The sequence below is a fragment of the Megalops cyprinoides genome, chromosome 4, assembly GCF_013368585.1.
Source record: "Megalops cyprinoides isolate fMegCyp1 chromosome 4, fMegCyp1.pri, whole genome shotgun sequence".
Lineage (NCBI taxonomy): Eukaryota > Metazoa > Chordata > Actinopteri > Elopiformes > Megalopidae > Megalops > Megalops cyprinoides.
The window spans coordinates 28,012,055-28,026,557 of record NC_050586.1 but is presented as its reverse complement, the minus strand read 5'-3'; positions in this window follow the sequence as shown (position 1 = coordinate 28,026,557).

The window sequence follows — 14,503 nt, the reverse complement described above, 5'->3', positions numbered from 1 at the left end:
AAAATGTTGATTTCCTACCCTGCATTTGACAGATAATCACTTCTTCAGAATCCAGTACAGCATATTATAGGTAAGCTTCCTGAACAAATGAACCATTCAAAGAGTTTATCACTGAAACATATGTGAATGGATCTACGTTTTGAAAAGGAGCATTTAGAATTTAAGGATTTTTTAAAAAGTTTTATTTACCTTTTCCCTTAATGTCTTGGGAGGTAAAAAATCTGAGCTTTTGTAGTTGTGAGGGTCAATTATTGGTGAGTGAGAGTGTTACTCTAATTTTTGGCCGGTTTTAAGGACTACTTGTTGAGGGAAGTGATTCATTCAGGATGTTTTTGACTCTTGGTGGAACTCAAATCCAAGTCAACCCGGTTGGTCTGTGTGTATTGCACAGCAGGGTGAAACGAATGCATCTCTTTTCGCAGTGCTTGCATTCATCATTCTGTATCCCCATCTCTTCTGTTTTATGGCGTTTATTTCCCTAGCGGATGGCTGCTTCCAAAGCGACGTCAAATAGTTATATTTCACAGCTGGGGGACTTTCTGGCTGAATCGGTCACTCAAAGGGGAGACAAGTAAGTCCCCCCCCCCCCCCCCCCCATTCCCCTCCTCCAGGGATGCAACCCAAAATCCTTCTGGTTACAGTTCTGTTTCCCTAACTGCTACCCCCCTCCCTGCTGCTCCAGTTCTGCCTGTTACTGTATGATTCTGATTGACAGCTTTATGGACTGCGAGGAAATTGGTTGTAGTTGCACTGCAGCTGCCCTGTTCTCTGTAATGGGAAGAGGCATGTGGTCCCGAACGCCAAGTGATGGAAACAGAGTCGGACTGCTCGCTGTGAGCACCACGCAGGGGGCGGGGCCAGGACTGCCGCGGCTATCCTATTCATATTCTGCAAAATTCTCAAGCCTGTTTAAATATACTGTCCCTTTGATATACTGTTCAGAGGCCACTGCCCATATAATTAGTTTTTACAGCCAATAAAGTAATATAATCTATAGCCCGCGGGCCAGTCTGCGTTGAGGTGCAGCCGTTTGACATGCTTTAAAGGTGGGGGGGGGGGGGGGGTGGCTTCCTGCTGCCACAGTTGGTGGTCATAAGAGGATAAAATGAATTGTGTAGTATAAAGCAGACATAAATGTGCGGAAAATAGTGGAGGCTTTTTTACGGTGCCACATTACAGTATAAGCTAAAAGAAACATTGAGAGCAAGTTGGTGAAACCCAAACAGGAAGTGACCATACGTCTCTGCTCAGGACCTCGACGTTTCGCAGCGGCCCACACCCACTCACTGGGCTTGAGTGATGTAAGCACACTGCTCATGCTGTCAGCATAACCTTTTATCATTTCTACTGATTATAAAAAACAAAACAACTTCTGAGAGTATCCTTTTTTTGTAAGAAGGGAAAGTGATTAAATGAAAAAGAGAACATTTGTGATGTGTAATTTATCAAGTGTGTAAAGAAAAGTTAAATCGGCAAACTAAAACAATGGACAGTGTGCCACACTAACATTTTATGACACATTCTAATATTGGGCACAAAGTTTAGATTTGTTAGTTAGCTATTTATTCTTTTTTGGCCTATGTTCAAAGTATCTCTACCCATTTTAAATAGGGAGCAGAGTAGGCAAAAGATGTGCTGGAATGTTTTTAATTTTGGATAGCATTTTTGGAATTTCAGATGCATTTAATCTTTTAATGAGCGTTTTCCCTTTTTCATTCTTGATACATTCATGCTATGTACGTGCTTAACACATATATGACATATAGTTGCACAGATAAATATTGCCATTAAATTCATGAAACTGTGGTTAGTTGTTTTGTGTAACTGCTATGGGCACATCTAGAGCAAATGGCCACAAAGGCAAGTGATGGAGTGGTAGCCCTGATTCAGGGATGGGGACCAAGATATTAAAAATGATCATGTCATCAAAAGGGGACAGAAAAGTAGGCCATTCACAGTGAAAATGTGACACACAGAGGTATGACCCTGCATTGGTAGAGCAGGTGACTGATCCACCCTCTGAAATGTTCCCATGCCCGAAAGAACTGGCATTGATTTGTGCTGCCAGAGAGACTGCATGATCCATCCTGCTACGGTTTAACAGCCTGAGTGTTGCCAACATCGCCGGCGGCTAGAAAGGAGCCCCGGCTTCTTTAATGAACACGTTTCTGTCCCCAGCCACCTCAGCTCTGCTATGTCCGATGCTTGTTGGAAGCGGGGGAGATTCAGAAGTTTTGGGATTATCACATTCTGGCCCCTTGCCCGGTTCTTACGACAATGGAGGTCGAGGTCCAAAAAAAAGGAAAAAGAATGGACGGCTTTTCCTAACAGCAGTTTTAGCCGCTGAACCCGTACTGGCAATGAAAAACTTGACTTACTGCCGCGATGCCGATCTCCCTCCGTTTGCTGGCTTTTTTCAAGCCATGTACATCATCACTTGTCGGTAAAGCTAAACTCTCCTGGTGTATGTGTCCCTCCAGAAGAGTGATTGCCCTGCTGACATGAATCTAATGGATTATATTTCTTCTGCCAGCGACTGCAAGATTTACTGATCCTTTATTAGAATTGGGGAAAAAAAATCTGCAGGAAACATTAGACAGACGCCTTTCGCAATGCTCAGCTTTAAAAAAAAAACAGCAGGAATGATAGATATTTATCCTGGAAGCATACACCTTGAAAACCACTTAACGTTTTCTAGATGCACGAGTATCAAGAGAAAGTGACGTAAAACACATTAGCAGCTTCAGAAATCTGTCTGAAAGACATACCCACTTTATTTATCACAGGAGCTGAATGGCAAAAGAACTCTCAGGTTAGTTCCAGATGAGGTGAGCCACTTGGCCGAGGATGTGTCCAAATGGACATGTGTTTTTCAAAGATAAGAGAGGTTTCACATTTTTTTTTCTCTTTTTTTTTTTTTTTTGCTAGTGCAGGTCAACTGGAGCCAAAAGAGACTCAAACTTTTTTACCTGAATGTTTCAATTTAATTGGAAAATTTTAGTATTTACTGATATCTGAAATATTTCAGTTAATCACGGATTTTGATTCTTGACATTGAAAAATCACACCAGAAACATGTTTAAATTGTCATATTATTCTCAGCTTATGGTGATGGGTGGATTTGTTTATTATACAGTGTAAAATTAGCCTGCGTAGCTAAACGCATGCTGTCAGAGGAGGTGGGCAACACAAGATGTTAGTGAAATGAGGGGATATCTTTTTGTCTTGTTCTTATCAGTGCATCGTAGTAGGAACCGACAATCATTCTGAGGAAAGGTTCTTTGCCTTCTGTATATGTACGATGGTGGGCTGAGGTTCTGTGCTGAATCAAAGATTCTCTGTTTTCTTTTTTCAAAGCGCGTTTCCCGTCTCCTCCTCCCCTTCTTGGCCAGAGAGGAACTGCGTCAGTCCATCCAGACCTGTGAGACCCCCACTAACGCAGCACTGAGAGTCATGAGTCATTAACGGAGGGATTCAGAGCGCTGAGAGGAGACCTCTTCTCATCTCAATGCATTAAAAAAAAACCCCAGAATGGACAGCCGGAACACAAAGTGGAAGGTGTTTATTTCTCAGACTTTGGGGGCCATGGCCCAGCTGTTTGGCAACAGTGAGCTGACACTTGAAGAGTTGCACCCAGTGAAGCATTTTAGTGACCGCTGTTAAGGAACCAGAAGAGAAGCCAAGATCAAAGACTCGAAACATCTCAGATCAGCACACACTGGCATAGGTGAGACTGTTTTTCACTTACTTGCTCAATCATGCTCATGCTCACTCACCTCTGTTTAAAAGCATCCTGATCTGCTCTTTTAAGTAATTTAAACCATCCTGACCTGGTCTTTGAACAATGCACAAACTTAAGTTTATATTTTGTTTTTCTTTCCATTTTCTCTACATACATCACATTGTTGGTGGAGCCCCCGCCCCCAATAAAGGGGCCATTTATCAATATTTCATGGTCCAGCACAAAGAAAATTCCCAGCATTTTTGGATGCTCATGTCATTTACTGCTAGCTGTCTCACACTCAGAAATATATTAGTAAAATTCGCTGAAATGTATTATTTATTTATCTATTTATTGTCTGTCACTGCATTTTGTGAGAAATGTTTATTCATAATTATGTCAATTAAAACAAATGAACACCTGTACAGTTATACTTTTTGTGTTTTTGCGTTTCGATGTCACTGTGTGGTTTTTTTGGTGGATTTCTGTAATTGCTTTGGCCTTAAACGGCCAAGTCAGACCTGGCAACCTCACCCCGCGTTGGAGGAGCCACTTTCACTGCACAGGCATGGCACTGTACCATCATTTCCCATTCTCTTTTTCTCCCTCCAATGTTTTTGTTGCTTAAAACGTCTTTATGAAGCAGCAGGTTGAAGTTATTACCAGGGATCTAGAGGAGGTTCCAGAGGAAGTGATGGAGGTATATCGAAACCAGAGACTACAGAAGACACCACTGCCGCCACAGCAACCAACACAAGACTAACAATTTGGTTTTCATCGAGCTTCTGGGGTATTAAATATGTTTATGTGATGTTTATAAAGTTCAGACACTGTTTTATATGGACATCAAAGTGCCAATGTCCACTCCAACTCTCTGAGCAGTAGTTACCTACAGTACTGTTCTGTATTATTGTGGCCACATAAAGGCCACATTAATGCAAATCTAATAATTTTTCCATAACATAGATACAGAAATATATGGATACGGCATGAGATACTTTTGCATCTGGGTGTATTTACCGGGTGCAAAATGAGATGTGAGATACTTTGGTTTCTCATGGGTCGAGAGCAATACATTTTCTTTAGTAATACATTTTCTTTAGTCTATTGCTACTTTAGTCTATTGCTACTTCTTTACATTTTCTTTAGTCTATTGCTACTTTTCTTTAGCAATACATTTTAACTTAGTCATAGGAAAATAAGTCTACATCTACGCAGCTCCCAGACAGACACACAGCACATCCTTTATGTTGGCATAATGTGCCAGCAACATTCAGACAACAAAAAAACTGCTCTCCCTGTTGAACTGATCCCAACCTGAACAGTGCAAATGTCACACCAACATAACTTACTTATTAAATTATTACTTACATTACTTTTTTTAACATGTGTTGCTCATTGACTTCTCTATTCAGCATCTCTGTCTATTTTACATGTCTACTTCAAGATATTTAATGAAGCAATTTGGGGTGAGGTGTCACACCCAAGGGTACAAAAGCTGTGTCCTGCCATGGAGTTGAACCTGCAATCTTCGGTGCAAAGCTCTGCTCCTCAACCACTTTGCCACTCTGCCCTCAGGTCATGTGCAGTGTGCACAGGCCCCATGCTGAGGAGGGGATGGAGGGAGGATTCTGGGGTTGTGCTGAAGAATGCTGAGGGCAGTAAATGGAGATGTGTATGGGTGTTTATCTCCTGTGCGGTAGGGACATGGAGGGGTCTCTCACACAGCAGTAACCTGGCTTCTCTCTGCAGGGCACACCCGTCTCAACAGCTCCCCTTTATCTGCAAAACTGGGGCAGCTACCAGAAACATGGTTTTGTGGCGAAGGGTGCCTGGTTACTGACAAAATCTGCACATCTGACCCCCTTCTTTCGCCTGAGAAAACCCACCAAAAGAGAGAGATAGAGAAACGGGCTTTTGCCTGTATGAGGTGCTGCGAGGAAGCCGCGGGCTACCTGGCTGGAGGTGGGAGTGTCAGCCCAGACGGCCACCTGCTTTGTGGATGGTTTCGTAGAGCACCCAAACACCAACGAGTCACATCTGCGTCACCGTCCACCGTCCATGGAGACAATGCAGACACAGTCAATGTTGCAAGGCCCCATTTTTACCAAAGTGTCATCTCAGAAACACGACAAAATCAAAGGACTCCCTGGTTAATGTAGTATCCCTTGTGAACCAGAGGTGAACCTGGGTTGTCCCCCCCTACATACATCCTACCCTGCTCCAGTGGCGCAAATGCTTTTTTTTCTGGCCCTCTAATCAAGGCCGAATTGCACTCGTCCCACACAAGGCGGGGTACGCTACTCAAAACAATATCAGGTTCAGCTTTCAAGTGATGCGTTTCAAACCTGGAAAAATCTGATTGGCCGCTGACTTGGTTGTGATCGGTGCTTGACCTTGCATCTTTTGGTGAATCACCAGGAACCAATGCTGTATTTGAAATGAATATTGCGTGGCCCATATAATATTTCATGCGTCCTTCATGGCATTACTTATAATAGTGTATAACTCATTGTGTGAAATGTCACTTGCAAACTATGCTGTCCATGAATGTAGCCATAATACCTGTGATGAATTACCTTATTTTAGGTGTATAAAAGCAGAGCTCCATCATGATATACTGATATACTTTGCAGCTCCCATAAGAAACCACCCAAATGAAATGCCTTCAGACAGAGTGTTCTAGAAGTGCCCGTCAGGTTTCACCTCCACACCACAGCTGCAAGCCAGCTCTTTAAAACCGCTGACAGAGAGCCAAGTGAAGAGTGAGGATTTTGCCAATCATAACTGCATTAATTTATGCAGCAAAATAGTAAGAATCTGATTAGTATAAACAGACAATGTGACAGATACACAGGGATGATGACTGCAAGTTTGGCGAGATTTGAATGACAGACGTTGTTTGCCCTGAACTTTGCTCCCATCCTTTGTATTTGTTACAATTGTAAACTAAAATGTTATTTACTAACGATTCTGGAGCGTGAGCTGAGGCCAGGGTCTCATGGGATGCCTACCCAGGATTCATTTATACGTTCTTTTTTCCTGTGGTTTTGCTTCAACCGCATGCCAAGATATCTGAATATATAACTGGCGTCAGCATATGTTTGTCTTTAAAATGGCGTGCATATGTTTATCGCGAAGATGACAAACGCATGTTGTACTGCAGAGAGGGGTTTTGGTTTATACAATCCTGGACGCGTCCATGTCTCCAGTCACAGAGCTATCCCCTTTTGTTTAAACGCAGGCTGTTTGTCTGAGCAGCAAAACACGCAGTGATGTATGGAAACATATGCGTCATATGCCATGAGAGAGAACGAGCAGGAGACAGCGAGGGAGAGGGAGAAGGGGAAAAAAAACGTATAGTTAAATACTTTCATGTGTATTTGGGAGTGTTGGATGAACACATGATTCTACTAATCCAAATAAAGTCGCAGCCCCTCGTTTCACACGACAGTTCATTCGGCAGAGAGGACTGTTCTGACTCCGGATGAAGCTGTGCCGTTGAGCGAGAGGTACTCAGGGCTCAGGAGCGAGCTTGTCTACACCCAATGTTTGTATACACCTCGGTGTTCAGGAAGATTCTGAGTCGTTCACAAGTGGAGGGTGATTTTATTAACTGTTTTTTGGTATCATCATTGGAGTTTAGGTAAATAGGCTATAAAAATATGTTTGGCAAAGTTGAGTGGGCCCCTGAGAGAGGTCATGATCCAGCTGGACATGCTTCCTCTTCTCTCTTTTCTCTCCTCCCCATCACCTTCTTCTTAACTGATATTGTTACCACAACAGTACTGTTGTTGTTAGCATGACCATACAAATCACTGTGACAGAATTTTGGTAGACCGACATAAGACGAGTTGCCATTTAACTGGCATGTCCAGCATTTACTGTTTGTTGCCAGTGAGTTTGTTCTGGAGGCTGCGGTTGATAGTGGAGTGACTCTCTGGACCTAAGGTCACGCAGACAGAGGTGGTCCTGTTACTGACCGGTGTCCAGGCCTCAGAAACGAGCTTTTCTTCTGTGGAAAGGGACAGGGGTCGAGCGTGAGCGCTCAGTGCCCGTGGAGCATGAGTGTGTGCATTCCCGGGCGGTGCAGTGTTTACTTCTCAAACTAGGGGCGATTTGGTGGGACGTGACTGGAGTGGGCGAAACTCAGGAAGCCTGTGCAGCTAGGTCTTTTTTTCCCCGAGGCCCCGGTGAATAAGCAACCACAAATAATCAAGTGAAGTTTACCTGAAAGGCTGAGATCAAGCAGCGAATGTCGACATACCTGGATCCTGTACATGTGACCGCTGGGCTTGATTGGAACTCTGTAATGCGCATCATACGTACACGGTGTATGATATTCCCAAAGGAGCCAGCTGAGCTGGGCAGCACACGCTGATTATTTTGATAATGGAAACACACGCTGATGGATGTGTGTTAAATACCCCCCACCCCACCCCTTACCCCCTCTTCTCGCCCTTTAGATTCCCTCTGAATTCTGTGGGCTAATTGAAAACACATGCGTGTCAAAGTCTCATCCAATAATAAGAGAGAAGCACAGGATTCGGAGGGCGGAGCCTCTCCTAGGCAGTCAAGGCAGGCCTTCATCAAGCCTGATTCGATGATGAAGTTTAAAAAAAAAAAACAAAAAAAAGGTAAGACCTCCGGATGGTGTCTGATTCCAAATTCCATACCAGCCAAAGTGAGGAAAAGGACAGCAGGTCAAAATCACCCAGAACTGGGGGCCGTTGTTAGCTTGATTTGCGCTGGTTTTGGAGGGCCAGGCTCAGGGTAGCTGGGCTATAATTTACAGTCCTATCATTTGGCCCTTGCAGGCTGTCTCCCTGTGATTGCTTATTCGTCCATCTGTGCTTGGCAGGGGCTGCGAGCTCAGTTTGTTTGTGTTAGAGCAGTCCGTTTACTTTAATCAGAGTCTCCCTGCTCAGCACGGGCAGGCTTAAAGAGTCCGCGCAGCTTTCGGGAGTTTTTTCCGCCCCTACACTCTCCAGGCTCGGGGCCGTGACACCCCGAGACAAGATTTCACTTCAAAAACTCCCTCGAAGTGAAACAATGTGCTCTTTACCCACAAGCCAAGCCGACCCCCAGAGTGAAATGGAGATGAAAAATAAAACTGGCTCTCCGATTTGTGATTTTTGTTTAGGAGGCATATGTTACTACAGACATTACCTGCCACTGCTCTCCATCCTCCAAATGTTCAGCATTGCAGTTTTGTGCAGACCAGTTTCAGAGAATGTGGTATTCGATCACGGTTCTGCATTTCTGCTGAACAGACTTGTGCTGATTGCATCCCGTTGCATGAGGGGTCTGTTTGCATGGGTGATCAAGGTGCACTCTGCTCTGCAACAGTAACTACACCCAGCTCTCCGTGAACTCCATTCATGCGGGGCGGGTGTTGAGTGGAAGGTGCGGCGAGGTGCTACTCGAGCTTGGGAGCAGACAATCGCACGACACTCGTGCCTGCGTGACTTGGGACCAGCAGAGCCAGCTCACGCCGGTGTCGTCATGGAGCTTCGGTTCCTCTGCTGGCCACAACCCGAAAGTGGGAGCGCTTTGCGCGGAAGACCTCACTGTTTTGCATTGGTCACAGGGCCTATCTTCCCTCCTAGACGGATTGGAGGCTTCCTCGCTAAGCAATAAAGGGCCACTTTGAAAAAATGTCTGGAATTGCTGTAAACTCTTTCAGTGGGTGATTGTGCCTGCCATGAAACCTTAGGCCATCTTAATAATCAACATCGGTATGCTGAACAGAGAGACATGAGGAGGCCAGGGAGGACTCTGTACCTCTTTCTCTGAACACTCAGGTCTTGAAACAGTTCAAAAGGCTATGTAAAAATGCATTTATGGGGAAAGGTGTCCTGATAAAATATTCTAGTGTCTGTGCTTTTGCTACACTGAGTCTCTGGTCTCCTTTGGAGGAAAGGGAGGCCTTTGTTTTGCACACACTGAAGGTGTCTGGATGTCTCTCTCCCATCTAGTGTTGGTCCCTTGCTGCAGAGCTGGTTTTGACTGTGGCCAGGAGGAAACAGACCTCATTCTCTGCTGCATGCACAGTGCCTGCAAAGAGAGGGGCCTTTATGAAAATGAGATGTGCCTTTGATTTATTCAGCTGTTAAATCACATTACATCACACGCTGCGTGCGTACCTGCTCTGACCCGTGCAGCGAAAACCTTAATTAATCATGGCTGGCTCAGTCACACAGATTAAAAGCATGGAGCAGTCCCGTTGGACTGTCCGTGGAGCGGTTCAAATGCGTTTGCTCCGTGGCTCTCTGACGTTACTTCCCCTGCGCTGACACCCTTCGCCTGCCCCCTGAAAGCCCGCACTGAGCAGCGTCCCCAGGAGGTAAAGCTCTCCATTACCCCACGCAGCAGGGAAAGAGGGAAGGAAGGTGGAGATTTGCCAGCGAGGAAATGCAATGAGGAGTCTCACTTTCCTCCAAGGCAATACCCTATTCTGTTACTGTTCCAGCTGCACCAATGAGGACACCTCAAACATCTCTCTGTCTCTGTCCTTCCTCCCCTTCCTCCTTTCTCTCCATTCTCTCCATCTCCCTCTCCCTTTCTCTCAGTCTCTTTACTCTCTTCCTCTTTCTTTTTCCATCTTTTTCTCTCTTCTCTCTTCCCTTTTTTCTTTGTCTCCTTCTCTCCAACTCTCATCTCTTCATCTCTTTCCTTTCACACTCTCCATGTATCTCTGTCATTATAATCGTCTCTCTCTCGCTCTTTCTTCTTCCTCACTCCCTCAATCTCTCTCGCTCTCTCTCTCTCTGTAAGATGTGCGTGATTCAGCCAGATCAGGCTTTAACAGAGACTTTCCGTAGAATAACACAGAGCAGAGCTGTCCTACCGGGAGGGAGCTCTCCTCATCTGAAGCATATTAACCCCAAATCTCGCCCGTGAGTATCCGCGGAACAGGGTGCAGCTGCGGCCCTGCCGTATGAGGCGCAGGCCCGGCGGCCGCCCCTGCTGGGCTCAGCTACATGCTGATATCGTCCGTTTCAAAGGATGAGGTGAGGGAGCCTCATGGCGCTCCAGTATCATGGGCAGAATCTAACAGTGTCCATGAAAGGGATATCATTGGCAGGGCCAGAGGGCATCAAAACCGCATGCTAATGGAAGAGCCTGCTCATGTGTAGCGCACACACACATACACACACGTCCTAAAGCAAACTATCCCTTACTCAAGTCACACAAGCTTTAGTTTCCATGGCCACTTCTTCCGAAATGTAACAACTCCTTGTTTTGAGTCTCACAGAGCAGCCCAGGAAATGGTCAGAAATGAAAAAATACAGCAGAACATGCTGAGGGGCCTGCCTTCTTCATGAAAGACGTACTTTCCTTTTACCATTAATAATTAGAAATGAATTGTTGTAGCAGTCACTGGTGGACAGGCCAGCATATGTTACCGTGCCGTAATGTCATTTCCCTGAAAGCCTATGCACTTCAGCCTGGCTCTTCTGTAAATGAATCTGACTTTACACAAACCATCAAAATATGATAACAAAGAGCTGATTAATGAGGAGTCCAAAACAGATATGTCCCTAAGAAGCAAATCTCAGATTCCTCACCACAAAAGATTTATGAATTGACAGCAAGACTAGACATCTGTTTTTTCATCACACAGCTTAGAGATTTTCTGGTCTCCTGATACTGGTTTTTACTGTCCCTGCTGCTGAATTGTTCTAACTTTTTAGTCTTAGCACTTGGATATTATGTTTCACTTCCAAAGCCATTCAGACATGTGTATTGTCAATGAACTGTTTTCAGTTTGGTATGGCTTACGTTATAAAGACTTTATACCCTTGTTGTGAGATGAGACCAGTATTTCTTCTGCTTATTAACATTGTGGAACTGCAACAGATGACAGAGGCTTTGTAACTCCCAGTGCTGCTTTTTGTTTTAGTCATTTCTGTTCATCCTTCACATCTTTTTTCTTGTCTTCAAAAGCTTAGAAATGAGAGATGAACGACAATGCAACAAACGACTAAAAAGGGAGGAGAAAGCAAAGTTTGTGATTACGGTGCGATTTTGGACCTTCCAAAATGGCAGAAATATTTACACAGTGCAAAAAAGTAAACAAGGCAACGTCTTAGCAAGTACATTCCTCATGGGAATGGAATTTTTTAGATGACATCAGTCCTTCATTCGTCATTTATTTACTTGGTCAATCACTTTGTTTTACAAGGTACAGTCAACACTTTCAACAGTTGTTTTTTTTTTGTTTTTTTAATGTTGAATTTATGACCTTTAATCACTGCACGGCTGGTTCTACAGCTCTCTTCAGTGCATGGCACACAATAAACAAAGGCACAACAACATGCAGGCAAAGCCCAACTGCAGAGATTCAGTGAAGTTGCCCTTCTCCCTAAAGTCATCCCAAGCCGCACTGATGGTTTGGTGGCCCTACGGTCTGGTGGGGTCATTCTTTGTTGGATCACAAGATGGGTGGATCTATGGTGGGACAATTATTGGATTACTGTTTTGATGGGGATGGAGGATGGGCATTGTATTTGAGGTGAAGGTGGAGGAGAAAGAGAAGGAGGAAAAGGACGATTTATAGAGGGGATTCTGGAGGTGTAGATGGGGGAAGAAGTAATGGTGGAGGAGGATGTGGAGATTGAAGAGGAGGCAGAGATAGGAAAGGAGTAGGAGATGGAAGAGGAGCAGAGACAGAGGAAGAATAAGCTGCAGTGGAGGCCCAGATGTGGGATCTTGCCTCCATATTTCCCTGCACAGTCCCTGTATGTGTGTATTAGTGGGTAAGCTTTGTGCTATCCAGACAGGCTCTCCCAGTCATGCCCAATCTCCCTGCTACCATTCAGTTTGTGTGGGGAGTGAGTGGAGAGCCAGCTGGCTGAGCCCTCCGCCTGTGTGGACAGCAGATATGCACCATCGGGCAAATTCTAACTCAATATAAATAAAGGGGGTTGGGGAATTGGATGCCACATGGTTTCAGCAGTGAAACAATCCCACGTGTAGACTCACACATTACAGACTCTTTTAGCATTTTTTTTACCCGTGCCTCACCTGGTTTATGGTGCAAACTGGTTCATAACATTCCGAATTCGTCCAGCTCCTGCAGCTGTGCTTTTCTTGGTCTTCTCAGCCTCCAGGACAGGGTCCAGCGGTTGGGAGCTCAGCTGCTTCAAAAACTCGATGTTGTATCACTGCTTTTTTCATGGTCTGAGGGAGCAGTTTCGCAAGCCGCCACCCACTTGGTGATCCTGTGGGCTGGTCCACTGTGCCAGGGCCCCACCACGACACTCGCTGGCATTTTTAATCATGGAACAGATTTAGCCCTTTGATTTCAAACAAGCAGAACACATGTGGTTTTCACTCCAGGCCTTTCAACCACACATTTTTTTTTCTTCCCCATGTTTCATTGCCAAAGGAGGTCTTCAAAAGGCCAGCCCGGATTATTATTATTATTTTATTTTTTTTGCAACTACAGGACCTGTGGAATCCAGCCTATTTGACCCAAATGCATTTCGGCTGAACGTCAGGATGGAATCCGTTTTCTTCCACTGTGACAATGGAAAATATTCTGCCATTTTTTTTAAATAAGGTCTCCTGCCACCTCAGTAAGTGCAGTTAATTAATATATTCTAATTCCATGAAGGTTACAGTTTACCATATGGCTTCATTCAGCCCCCCAAAAAGAAATAATTTACATTGGCAAATAGTTTGGTCCATGCACCATAAATCAATTTAACTACACAGACCAGCGGTACGATTTTATTGTAAACCCACACACAAAGATAATAAAAGCTTTCAAAACAAATATTTTCTTTACTTAACAGTGCACGTACAGTATGCAACTTTGTATGCAAAGTTTCCACTTTCCAGGCAAGCCAAGGGCACCACCCTGCAACTCAGAAGCAGTCTACGGTGCTGTGGGTAACCACAGGCATAGGGATTTCTAATCTGGAGCCATTAGTTCTATCTAAACACATTCCCCATGTTATAGTGGGCCTCTCCTGCTTCTCTCTCTTTCTCTCTCTCACACACACGGATACACGCACACACATGCACGCACACAATCTGGAACCATTAGCTGTATTTAAACAAGTCATCCCCTATGATATGGGTTGCCAGTTCCTCATTTCGTTGGAGTCGCTCTGGGGGGGGAGGAGGGTTTGTCAAGCAGAGCCACCCAGCACGAGGCCCTCTCTCCTCATTTGTTTTGCATTTCAGAGGGACATCCTCCGAGACCCCTGAATTCCTGGCCCCCGATTTGTGCTCGGCGCCTGTGGCCTGAGACAGCCTTCCCATTGTTCCCAGGTTAGCATCCAGTTCTCTCCTTTCCAACAGTCATTCAACTGTCAAAACACTGCATCACGTTTTTTTTTTAGTTTTAAATCCTATATATTATGCAGCCGACTCAACCAGTTGAATGTATATGGGAAGAACTAAGTTTGCATCCTGAGTCTATTGCTTTACCCCTATTTCACACTGCTGCCCTCAGGTCCACAGATCCATGCTCTAACCACTATTCCAAACAGCTAAACTTAGGTCCAGAGTAAAATGCTCTCAACACCACTCCACACTGCTGTCCTCAGGTGCTAACCCTCGTGATTCAACCTCATCTCAATACTACTAGCCTCATGTCTGCCTTTTCTCTGACTCTCCAAACTGATTAAGCCCTGAGCCATGCTGGTTACCCCTGTGTAAGAGGCAAGGGGAGTAAAATCACCCTCTCTGCCCCTCTCATGCTGGGGCTGTCAAGTGGGGCAGTCACCATCCGGCGGCTGGCTGATGGAGTCCGAGGAAGAAAACTTC